Source organism: Sinocyclocheilus anshuiensis, unplaced genomic scaffold, assembly GCF_001515605.1.
Source record: "Sinocyclocheilus anshuiensis isolate Anshui unplaced genomic scaffold, SAMN03320099.WGS_v1.1 scaffold613, whole genome shotgun sequence".
Classification (NCBI taxonomy): Eukaryota; Metazoa; Chordata; class Actinopteri; order Cypriniformes; family Cyprinidae; genus Sinocyclocheilus; species Sinocyclocheilus anshuiensis.
The window spans coordinates 1,034,639-1,048,337 of NW_015536487.1; the positions used below are offsets into that span (position 1 = coordinate 1,034,639).

General features: G+C 37.4%; 1 pseudogene; it reads left to right on the top strand.

Moving 5' to 3' along the window:
* Window positions 1-339: 339 nt before the first annotated feature.
* LOC107684871 (WD repeat-containing protein 60-like) lies at window positions 340-11,281 on the top strand (annotated as a pseudogene).
* The last annotated feature ends 2,418 nt before the right edge of the window (window positions 11,282-13,699 follow it).

Sequence of the window (13,699 nt, forward strand, 5' to 3'; positions counted from 1 at the left end):
AAGGTCAACACTTTTTGGCACAAACGGAACTCCATCATTTTTTTTGGAAACATCCTACTAATGATAGATCAAGAGGACGACTTAAAAAATAATATATACGTCAACATATACTAATTTATCTTAACAAGTAGGCAATTATTGCAGATATAGGCATCTGTATAGTACAAAGCAAGCACTGTCATATTTTATTGTGTGCTATGTCACATTGTTAAACTCATCTTTTTCGATTATTATCTAAATTCGACAGTGTTGCCATAGTAACATTTGTGTCGAGCGATTGCTCTTTGCTCGATTTAATAGTCTGTTGTTACCATGGCTTGGCAGGTTACCATAGTAGTATTAAACTGCGCGTGCGCTTTAGCCGTATAGCGGTATGGCGGTGAAAGCTGTCAACATAAACTTGTGATTGTTGGATTGAAAAGGAGTAGTAAGAAGAAGATCACTGAAGTGATGTACCATGTGAAGGTAAAGCAAAGCTTATTCCGTTTGAAGCAGCTGTTGTGTAGCGATGGCCCCCTCCCCCCTGAAAATGTTACAGCTAAACAGCACGATTAGCCACTCATCGATAGCCAAATAAAACTGTTTATGTTACATACTTTAGTTAAATCTCTTTATTTCAATAGCAAACTGTCACTTCATTATATGAACACTTGGTATGTAAAGAATCAACTTGTAAGCAAGCAGTATTTAGTTAGTTATGTTCAGTGTTGGGGAGTAACTAGTTACATGTAACGGCGTTACGTAATTTAATTACAAAATAAATGTAACTGTAATCAGTTACAGTTACTAAGAAAAAATGTGTAATTAAATTAGTTACTTATGAAAATGTTAACGATTACAAAGGGGATTACATTTGAATATTTACACACATCCACATACAGATTTAATTGATTTTTTTCCCAAATTACACTGACTACTCTGAGACATACGGCCCTATAATTTCCGCGATGCAGAAAACACAGACCGGTTCGTAGAATCCAGTAATAAAAACGGAATTCCTATAGCCTAACGCGGACGGAATATGCCACATTTTGGACGAATAAATCAAAAGTAGGTCAGTACACTTGAATCAAAGCCGCGAAATTTTGTATATTTTGAATATTGAAGCCGCGAAAAGACAATATATGAATCCTGCACGTTCTGCGTGTCTGTGGAAAGGCGCGGACTGGCCATCGGGAGAACCGGGACAATTCCCGGTGGCCTGGCAGCCGATTTGGCCCGCTATTTTAATATTATTATTGTATAATTGCCTGCCGAATGTACTAAAGCGATTATTTCCGAATTCGCCATTCGATAATTAAATCTCTAAGAAATCATGAATCGGTTAGTCGTGACTGTCAGTGCTTCGGCTCGCGTGCTCTCCGCCAAACGGTTTGGATCAGAGCTGCCACCTCAATATATGAGTACATGAACACAAACACATAAGCTCTAGAACTGCTGAGTCATTCATGAGCATTTTACTTATTTTGAGAAAACTATCGTCATATCATATATAAAGAGACGCGAAGGTAATCGAGTCATGAGCTTCATTCTGTACAGTTGTAACACATTTGCTGTCAATTTTCCCTGTCCTCTCAGGGAAGAAAATAACAAAAGAAGATACTTGGAGGTCTGAAGACTTAAAAGTGCACATTCAGGTAATCTGCAGTTTGTTTGTGTGTAAGAAAAAAGACAAGGTTTAGAAGCACAACCCATAAAATGTCATTGTTCTGTCAGGCACACAATGAGGAGAGCAAAAGAAGATCCAAACAAGAAGAGGAGCACAGGAAATACAGGGATGGAGAATCTCTGGATTGCAGACAACGAGACCCTGATCAAGATGCAAGGAGAGAGAAAGAAAAACTGAGAGAGAGAAAGCACACAAGAGAGGAGTAAACACAGAGACCCAGGCAGGGATAGAAACCAGCAGGATATCAAGAAGGAAGACATCAGGGAGGATCGTTATAAAGAGAGAACGAGAGAGAGAGAACAGGCATAGAGATGGAGATGAAGAAGAAAAAAGACATAATCGAGGTGAGAAGGAAAACAGTGAAAGACGGAGGGATAGAGAAAAAGACAGATATAAAGACAGGGACATAGATGTGTACAATCAGGGGGACAGAGGTACAAACAGGGAAAGAGAAAAAGATAGAGATGGAAAGAGAAAAAGATAGAGATAGAAGGAGATCTGAGAGAGACGGAGCGAAAAAGTGAAATGGGTAGAAGAAAAGATGAGAGAAGAGAAGGAGAAAAAGAAGAAAGGGAGAGACAAAGAGAGAGACAGGGAGCAAAAAAGTGAAACAGATAGAAGGAAAGGGGAGAAGAAAGGGAGAGAGACAACGAAAGAAAGAAAGAGACACAGAGCAAGAGAAAGTGAACAGAATCGACATGAATATGAGGAAAAACAGGGACGGAGAAAGGAGAGAGACGCAGTGATAAAGAACACTCTGGACACAAAGAAAAAGGTATGATTATTAGCGTTTGTTCCTAGAGAAAAGTTTTTTAGGTTCATGTCTATTTGATTTTTTTTAGAAAATCAAAAAATGTATATAATCTCTTGTTTCAGAAAACAGAAGAGATAGAGAAGATAGAGAGAAGAGAAGAAGGGATAAAGAAAGTCATGTAAGCCATAAGATTGTTGCTATTTATTAGCAAGATATTAAACTGATAATATAATAATAATGTAATTCTGACTGTACTGATATTATGGAGGAATGTTTAAACATTCTGGCTAGTCAACTGACTTGAATGAGCTACATTGGAACTGATAACTGGAACTGTTTTTTGTTAAAGTTGTTGCTTTCAATAGGTGGCAAACACAAGTCACTCTCAAGAAGTGGAACAGCATCACCAGGAGTGGAAAGAGTCAAACTATTATTTCCACGGCATCAAAGACAGGGATAGGGAAAAGGCCAGGGAGAGGGAAGAGAGAGATAGACGGCGTGAAAAAAGGCACAAGGAGGCTTCAGACTCCAAGAGGAGTGACAGAGAGCGGAAACATAAAGATTCATCAGGCCATGACCTGAATGAAAGGATAAATAGAGACAGAGGTATAAACATGATCAAATAATGTATGAGATTCATGACATCCATTTACTTTTTTTTAGGTTTGTGAGGTTATAAATCTCCACTACATATGTTTTCTATTTGTGTGGGTGTGCAGGACCCTACCAAGATACCTCAGTTAACATGGAGGTCTATTCAAGCTGAAATGAGTGATCCAGAGATCCCTGTAAGGTTTCTGTTTAAAGATCAGTTACAATAAGTTAAAGTCAGCACGAAATGAAAATTCAACCTGTCTAATGCATGTTATTGATCTTATTTGGAACAATTTATTTATACATTTTTTTCTTTTGTTGTTTTTTTTAATCAAAACATCACAGAGGGATTTCTTGTGTAAAAAAAAAAACATCCCTTCATGTGTGAAAATTGTATAAGTTAAGATTTAAGATAAGACAAATCCTGCATGAAAATTCTCTATTGTTATATCATGGATTTAACACTTAATGTTAACTCTACTTTTTTATACCTCATTTAACTATTGCTAGTGTACTGCATATGCATCAAATTGATGTCCAAACAGACTGAAAACAAAACCTGACTTGATCAGACTTGCATAGTACTGGCACATTTTAAGACCAAATCGAATCGTTCTCTATTTGTTTCTTCTCTGACTGAACAGAGCTATGAGCACAGATTCGTACAGCTCTGATTTAAAGATGGCAGAGCATGCAAGTAAATGTGCTAAAAAAGTAAATGCGTTTTGAAATGTAAAGCAAATGATCATGTATAATACAAACTTGAACCAATACAAAGCCCTTTCAAGTTCTGCAGGTATAGTATGCATGTTAAAAATAAACACGCAAAAAGCAAGAACAGCCTATCAACCTCAGTGACATCCTATACAAAAGCATTTACCTTTGGAGTCTCAGAACTCATTTCTCTCAGAAACTAATATTTAAAATTGTTTAATTGCATGTGTTCATCTGTACTTTTTAAGCTGTTTCTGCTTTCTAGCCCTACTGTAAATTTTGAATAAAAGAGTAAACACATTGTGGCTAATATGATTGCATGTCTTTGTGTTTCAAGGTGGAGAATGAAGAAACTGAAGAGGACAAACAATCAAGCAAAGATGATCATAATGATTATGAGGAGGATTTTGAGGTGGGAAGCAGTTTAGTGCTTCTATTACATACATGACTTAGTGCAGAGTACAGATAGCACAGAGAATATATAGAATATACTTATATAATTCTTATATCTTTGTATATTTATATGTGACCCTGGACCACAAAACCAGTCTTAAGTCACTGGGATATATCTGTAGCAATAGCCAAAAATACATTGTATGGGTCAAAATTATTGATTTTTCTTTTATGCCAAAAATCATTAGGATATTAAGTAAATATCATGTTCCATGAAGATATTTTGTAAATTTCCTACTGTAAATATATTAAAACTTAATTTTTGATTAGTAATATGCATTGCTAAGAACTCCATTCGGACGGCTTTAAAGGTGATTTTCTCAAGATTTAGATTTTTTTGCACCCTCGGATTCCAGATTTTCAAATAGTTATATCTCGGCCAAATATTGTCCTATCCTAACAAACCGTACATCAATGGAAAGCTTATTTATTCAGCTTTCATGTGTATAAATCTCAATTTCAAAAAATTGACCCTTATGACTGGGGCCGCCGTGATTTTGCCAAGTAAGACACATCTTTTGTTGATCCTGGATCAACAACTGTCCAAAAATATAGATTTAACCCAATCCCTACCCCTAAACCTAACCCTACCCATAATTTATTCCTAAAAACAGTGTGAAATGATAGCTGATTAACAAGGGTGTAAAAGCACCTAACCCTGATTGTAAGCCTAAAACAGATATTTCCTGAAAAGTTATCCCTCAATTCTGATTGGTTGATTGGAATGTTGTTCCAGGATCAACAAGGATGTTGATCCAGGAACATGTTGTACTTGGTGAAATCACGGTCACCTTATGACTGGTTTTGTGGTCCAGAGTCACATATAGGGTTTATATTTCCCTAATATCTGATGTGAATTTTGAAGCTGAATATAACCGACAAACTTCATCAAAATTGTCATTCCTTCTTTCTTATTCCATATTATGCTGTTCTTTTGGTGATGCTTTTAGGATTATGAAGAAGACTTTGAGGATGTTGGTGAAGAGGAGGATGATAATGAGGAGGAGGAGAACGAGGAACATGACAAAAAAGTGAGAGAAGACAAGAGGGAGTTGAGTCCCAAGAGAAGAGAAGAGATTGAAGCCATCCAAAGAGCCATTGATGAGGAAAATGAGAGAATCTACTCTGCAAGATCAAAGCCCACAACCACAGAGTCAGCTGTCACCCAGAGAGGTAGTTAAACAAAAGTTTGTTAATTTGCACATTCTACTGGTGAATATGAACAAAGACTAGAATACCCAAGACGTGTCACTCGTATAGTTTTGAATGGGGAAAAATGCAACGCTCAATATGGCCGCTCTATCGAACGAAGCCCCGCCTTCTGAGCAAAAGAGCCAATCCCTAATCGGTAAAGTCAGGGCGTCACTGCAGCTGCCGTTAGAAGTCCCGGTTGCTATAGGAACAGTCAGCGTTCTGAGAATGCGCTTAGGACTATGCATGTGCACTGGCTGGTCTAGCCTGAAAAATAAGCTTTTTTAACGCTATTTGAGCAAAATAAACAACTTTTATGAGAAAGTTGTTGTCAGATTTCATTGGTGATTTCAAATATGAAATTGAATCGTAAGCTTGGTGAACAATTTTGGAGTTTGATGTTTCCCCATTCAAAGAGATAAGAGCTGCACTTGCATGCCCATGAGGCGTTTCAAAGATGTGACATGACTTGCCTTAAAGGGACTTTGATATAAAAAGGAAAAGCAAATTCTGTGCTTTTGTTTTGTTTTCACAGAAAAGCATTCTGACAGAAGTCGAACTCATGGCAAAATTATTGATTTTGTATCAGCAAAGCAGCAAGAGGTCAGCCAAGAAACAGAAGCAAGTTCTCCATCTTCATAATGATCTAATTAGAAGTTATTAGAAGTAAACATACTTTTTAAAATAAAAAAATTAATTTAATTTGTTGACTAATTAGTTAATAAAATATGTATTTATTTGATTTGAAGGAAGCGCAGTGAAGAACTTCTGCGTCTGATTGATTTGAGACTTCTCCATCACCTTCTCTCTGCTGGACCTCGCTCCTGTCAATGAGTATGACATGTACATCAAGAATTTTGGAACAGCCAATACAAAACAGGTTAGAAATCTAGGAAGTTGTAGGTACTTCCATGTTATAAAACGGCAGTGGTGATATTTTTAAGTATTTGGCCATATCGTGAACAATATAGGCATATTTCTACCAAAATTCACTTTTACACATCATCTCTGTCAACTAGATTTGTGTGTTTTCCTTATGTCATGAGCAAAATGGCTTTTATCATGAGATTACTGTGTCTCCAGGCTTATGTGCAGTGCAATGAAGACAACACTGATAGAGATATACAAACAGAAGAAGTAGATTTGACAGACAAATGGACACAACATCCACCAGAAGCAAATGCAGCATGTGGAGGTATTGTGTTCAGCACTGGCTATGTTTACATGCAACCAAATAATCCGTTTGTAATCGGATTGATGGCTCAATCGGACTGAAAAACCTTCATGTAAACACCTTTTGAAATTTCGATCGGATTGAAGGGGGTGGTTTATTCCTTTTCTAATACGATTGAGAGTGCATGTAAACACTCGGATCAGATTGAACCCCGAAACTGAAAGAACTGCGCAATGTGCAATGACGCAGAAATAGCAAAATGGCGTATAATGCGCAGAACGAGCGGTTCTTACTTTTGAATAAAGTGTTGTATAAATGCGTGTCCTGTCATTATAAAACTCTCCTTTCACTCGGCAACTGTGAAGTGGAGCAGGACAGCCTCCCACCAGTCCTTGTTTTGGATTCTCATCCACAGGCAACCCGTTTTGGGCACGGGGAGGGGCATTTATTCCTTTCTAATACGATTGAGAGTGCATGTAAACACTCGGATCAGATTGAACCCCGAAACTGAAAGAACTGCGCAATGTGCAATGACGCAGAAATAGCAAAATGGCGTATAATGCGCAGAACGAGCGGTTCTTACTTTTGAATAAAGTGTTGTATAAATGCGTGTCCTGTCATTATAAAACTCTCCTTTCACTCGGCAACTGTGAAGTGGAGCAGGACAACCTCCCACCAGTCCTTGTGTGATAAATATGAGCAGCACGGCACAGCGGTTTATATGTATATTTATCCATAAATGGATAAATATTAATTCTGCTGTTAAAAACAAATTAAAAAACCGTGTAGGAGAGTGGTTATTATGTGCAAACAGTGAGAAACTCTATATTTGTGCAGTGTGCGCATGTAAAAAAAAAAATCAATTCCGATTTGAAGCTTGTGACATATAAACGCGCACATCAACCCGATCACTTTATTTAGCGTTCATGTAAACACTACATTCAGATTCATCAGTCGGAAGGAATTCATTCCGATTGAACCAAAAATTGTGCATGTAAACGTAGCCACTGACTCTGTCATTAGTAATGAATACCAAATGGAAATATAAAAATAACAAATACAGTGTATTGTGTTCTGTTTCATTCTCTGAAATGTAACCAGGATCTAAGGCATCTCAAGACACTACAGATAAATCCACTTCAAGAATAACTACTGATTCTCAATGTCTGACTACATTTATACGCTCTGCTGCACAGGTTAAGAATAGTTACCTGTTAATAGGACTATTTTTTTTAAACATATTAAAATTAAAACATTACAATTAAGCTCAACCAAAATGCAAAAACACTCAAAAAGGTCAGTGTGCTCATGTCTTGTGTTGTTCTGTCTCAGAAATAGATAAACAAATAAATGCATATTAAATCAAGTTGTCCATAGACCATCTGATGAAGTACAATTTATTTAAGTATTTATTTGTATGTCAGGTAATGGCTGTTCTGATAGAGGAGAATATGGCAGAGAGTAATTCAATCAGAAGGCTTCGCTCTCAAACAGACGCGCTTGTCCTTTAGTGAAGGCTGCATTCAACTCAATACCAAACTCCCCTTTCTGCATGGTAATATTTTCTAAATTAGATTTACTGATAAATAGCAGCGATTGAGTGATGGATACATGAGTGTGATAAGAACTATCTAAAATGATAGAAACCATCTTTGGGAAAAATGTATTTGAAGTGTAATTTAAGTTTGGCTCATGTCCCATTTGTTTACATGGAGAGGGGCCAATTGAAAAGTTTTGAATTCACTTTTCAGGACGTGAGTGGCACAGGTGGTACAGACCCTATATGTACAATCATGTATATGTGCGCATCTACCTGCAGGTCGGCAGGTGAGTCTGCTGCAGTTCTCTCACGTCCAGAGACAGACTCTTCTGTCTGTTCATCCTCCTTCCTTCAAAAGCAGTGCCGTACGGCTTGACTGTGAGACAATCATCTGTGTTTGGAACATCTGGGAACCATCCAGACCCCAAAAAATTCTTCTTTATGAATCTGAGGTATGGAGGAGAACATGCTTGCATCATTAAAATTTATTGTTGATGTTTCTGAAATTAACTGCTCTCCCATAACAGCCAATAAAAATCTAAATTTTTTTCTCCTATTTGTCTACCCCTCTCAGGTGAGGTGTTGCTGTTTCAGTCCTGGTAAAGTTACACTAATGTTTGCTGGTACAGAAGTAGGCTCAGTGGTGGTATGGGACCTCAGAGAACATTCTGGTACTCACTTGAACTTGGTGGTTGGCAAGGAGGTGTGGACACTACGCTACCCAACCTTCTCAACAGGTCAGTCAGTGCTCACTGCTTCAGCTGCTGTGCCATCTAAATAAATAATAGAAAAAACACAAGCATTTGCAAAACTGTTTATCTAACTTCACTTTAGGTATTTAGGTATAGATATTTGGAGTCAGGTCACAGGTTAAAACTAAACTGACCTGTGTTTTGCGTATGGTTGCAGATGCTGTGCTTTCAGGGGTGTCCCGTGGTGTCCATTGAACCTGTACTGGCGACTGCTGATACAAGCTCAAAGAGTACACTAACTGCAGACATAGATGGTAATGTGTTTGAAATAAACTGTTTCAATAAATAAAAACACTAAAGTTCAAAAGTTGGGGTCAGTCAAAAAAAATTTCGAAAGATTTTATTCAGCAAGAATAAAAATCTTCATTAATTTGATCAAAACTAAGACATTTATAGTTTTATAAAAGATTAATGAATAAATCTTTTTAAGTTTTATTCATTAAAGAAGCAGCACAAGCCGTTTTTAACATTGATAAGAAGAATTATTTTTATCAAGTAACAGATTAGTATATATGATTGATTTCTGAAGGGTCCTGTGACACTGAGTAATGAAATGTCAACACTGCCATCACAGGAATAAATTACATTTTAAAACAATGTAAAATAAATGCAACCCTGTTGCACATAAGAGATTTAAAATTTGTAATAACTACCCACCAATAGTTTGAACACTAGTGTATATTTTGAAAACCACCAAAAGAAATTCCTTGTTCCCTTGTGTAAAATTCGAGTAAATAAGAGTAAGTAAGTAAGTAAAAAAATAAGAGTCTCTGGGACTGTCATTCCAATTAGGATCTCTGGATGAAAATGGAGTGTTAACTCTCTGGGTATGTCTGCATTTCACCAGCAACTTTATTTCACAGAAACCTTCTTTCATTTAGTACTGTGTTTTTGTAACGAGATTATTTAGATGAAGTTGTATATTTTGTCTTTGACAGGTTGTGGTTGAGCTGCCCAAAGGAAATGATTCTGGTTCTCAAACAGACCTAGGTAAGATTTTTCTTTTTTTCTGTAAAGCTGCTTTGAACAATCTGTAAAAGTAAAAACGCTGAATTGTGAATTGAGTTGAACTCATCCTTGCTGAAATGCACATCTATTAGACATGTCTCATTTTAATAATGCTGCATCTGCCTTGGTAGGTCTTAGGCCAGGTGGTAAAGTTAAACTACTCCACAGCTCCTCTCTACAGACCACTGAGAAACCTTCTCAAGATATTTTAATGGGATTTGGACCTCCTGTGAGCCTTCAGTTAAAAGTTCCTCCCGTCTGACTCAAACCATTACTTCATTGGTACTAACATGGTGGGTGTTGCAGGAAATTGTTGAAAATTGTCTTTAATCTTGGTCTTAAAATGTTTCTTGAAGTGTTTCCTTATTTTCTTTTATTATTGAAGGGTTTTGGTTAGACATGGTACTAGGCACAGCCTAAAAGTTCTTCCAAAGTTCTACAGATCACAGTTTGATAGCTGTAGACTGGTGGATGTCACAGCACTTGACTTCAGTCCTTCCGGGGATCCCTTGTTCTTGGTAGGAGCAGCTTCTATTGCTTTTTACTGTATGTGTAATTATGTATTTCTGTGTTCATAGATATCTGTTATTAGTGATGAAAGTGTTCTTTTTCTCCCAGTCTTTACAGGTTCTAGCTGAAATTTAGAATGGGAACATTATATTCACCCTTTTAATTCCTTTCTTTAGGTTGGCTGCAGTGATGGAACAGTCCGATTGCACTGTCCTGAGAGAAGATCCGTTGATGGAATGGTCTGGATGTTCCAGTGGCGCTTCCATTCTGTCAGTGCAGTGGTCTCAGACACGGCCAGCTGTGTTCTGTGTTCTGGATGCTACCTCTGATCTTCACATCTGGGACCTGACTGAAGGATTATGTGCCAGCTGTCACTGAGAATATACACAAAGACCGGTAAAAAGCTAATACATCAAATATTAGATCTTTTTTAATACGATAGAAAAAAGTTCAGTTAGTGCAATACAGTAAGATAATATGTCAGATACTGTATGTAATTACTGTGGTAAGGCATGTACCTCAGGCACTTAACTGTTTTTACAATCCTCTCTTTCCGAACTATTTTTCACAGGGTGACAGCCATGGCAGTGTTTGGTGAGCCAGCCAAACAGAACACATTTTCTGGCATTGCGCTCGCCAAGCAGTCCGGCAAAGTGGAGATTCAGTATTTTAAGGAGTCACTTACAGTGCCTAGCACCTATGACAAAGAAAAACTTCAGTCTTTTTTGCACAATGCTTTTTTGATATGAGATGGATTCTCATCCAAATCAAGCAAAGGTCTGTCTGAGCCCAGATTCAAATGAATTTCCAGTTAAATCCATAATATGCAAATGACAGAGGAAAACACAAAAGAGACATTAGAGAAAGTCATGCATAGTATGGGCAGACCTAGTGAATTATATTTCCTTGTTACAGGTACCCAATGCTACATTAAAGGGATAGTTCACCCAAAAATGAAAATGTGATGTTTATCTGCTTGCCCCCAGGGCATCCAAGATGTAGGTGACATTGTTTCTTCAGTAGAACACAAACGAAGATTTTTAACTCAAACCGTTGCAGTCTGTCAGTCTTATAATGGAAGTGAATGGGAATCACGGCTTTGAGAGTAAAAAAAATATACACAAACAAAACCAAATTAATCCCTGTGGCTCGTGACGATACATTTATGTGTAAAGACACGAAACGATCGGTCTGTGCAAGAAACTGAACAGTATTTATATCGTTTTTCCAATTCTGCTGTTCTTAGTGTTGCGTTGTTGTCGACTGTGTTGTGACTTGACTATGTATTCTTCAAAGAGTTTTCTTTTGGACGTTTCCCCGACTCAAGAGTTGAGACAAGGTTAATATGTCACGTGACGTACACAAGCAACACGTAGCCTTTCAGATTGTATAAAAACACTAGGTTAGGAGTGGGAGCTAACATTTGTAATTTTTGTTTTGATAGATAGCGTAGAGTATGGCATTGATATGCTGAAGAATTTCTTTTCTTTTCATTTGATTAGATTAGAATTGAGGTTGGTTTAAGTTAGTTGGTGTTTTGTTTTATTAATTTCTTTGATTTAGGCTCCGCTCTTGTCTCACTCTTAAGTTGATTATTTTGGTGTTTGAGTATATTATTTGTAAATGAGTTTTCTTATCATTTGAACTTCTGTTTTCACTGTAAATTTTTGTAGAGCAATTGGTGGTTTGGTGAAAACCTTTAACTAAAAGTTTATCCATTCATTCTGTGTTCTAGTTTGTTTATTACTTCACACAATTCATTTTCTGGTAACAAACGATTCTCTTATTTTTTAATCATTCCTTTTATTCATTTATTACTGTGTTACTTTCCTATACTTCTGGACGCCAATAACCTTAACAACTATTAAGGAGACGTAACAGATGCACTGCAATGTCTGAACTGTCCTGAGTGCATCCTCGACAGCCGGCGCGTGACGCGTCTTCTTTATGCATTATTCTTCTGCATTACCGCCACCTATCTTTCAAATGGACCATTGACACTCCTAATTAAGATTGTAGATAGAGTGTCAATGGTCCATTTGAGAGATAGGTGGCGGTAATGCACTTATAAGTCTGCGATCCACCGTAAAGCAAGAAGAAGAAAAAGACTCCTAACGTGCCGGCTGTCGAGGACGCGCTCAGGACCAGTGTTGCCAATTTAGCTACTTTGTAGCTAGATTTAGCAAGTACTGCTCACTGCAGAGCCAAATGACCTCCAGCTCCCCCCATTTGGCTCTGCAGCGAGCACCCTCTCACTGTAGAACAGCAGTTTACAATATGACTTCCCCGCCCCTTTTGAGACTGTTTTAAAAAGTTTAGGGACAAATATAGCAACTGCTTGGACAAACCTTATCTAAGATTTAGTGACTTCCACGCCCCTTTTGAGACTGTTTTAAAAAGTTTAGGGACAAATATAGCAACTGCTTGGACAAACCTTATCTAAGATTTAGTGACTTCCCCGCCCCTTTTGAGACTGTTTTAAAAAGTTTAGGGACAAATATAGCAACTGCTTGGACAAACCTTATCTAAGTTCTCATCTTGCCCACTGATCTACGTTCATCTTTATATAGATCAGTGAATTTGCCATTGTGATGTCATCTAGTGACATTTAGCTACCAGTTTTAGCTACTTTCAATTGAAAGCAGTTGGCAACACTGCTCAGGACAGTTCAGACAGTTCAGACATTGCAGTGCATCAGAGGTAAAAAACAATATAAATACTGTTCAGTTTCTTGCACAGACCGATCATTTTGTGTCTTTACACATCAATGTATCGTCACGAGCCGCAGGGATTAATTTGGTTTTGTTTGTGTATGTTTTTTTTACTCTCAAAAGCCGTGATGTTACTCAAAAAACTTTGACGTTAGCTAGAACCTGATGGTTTTGTTGCTGTACGCAGCATTTTGTAAGGTTCGATCAAACACTAAAGGGAGCACATGAATATGAGCTTTCTGTTCCTCAGGGATATAAAGACATTATATCCATTTTGTATTATTTTACAATATGTACAGATGAATATTTACACTGAGTAGCATTTGAACTGGAGTATATTTTTTATTTAGGGTCCCTATCATTTCTTCACTATCAAGTCTACTGTCATACTATAATTATTAATGGATATTTTTATTAAAAGACTATTACATTTAAACTGTGTTTTCTCTCGTTCTCACACCTGTATTGTTGGTAGAGGGGTGTTCTTCACTATTAGAAACTGCAAACTGTACTGTACACGGAGGACCATCACTCTCACTAAGGACCTAGTTGTCATCTTTTGGACTTGGACACCATTTTCATCTAGATCGGATTCCAATCGGATATGCACAAAATCGGATTTGGGTTGA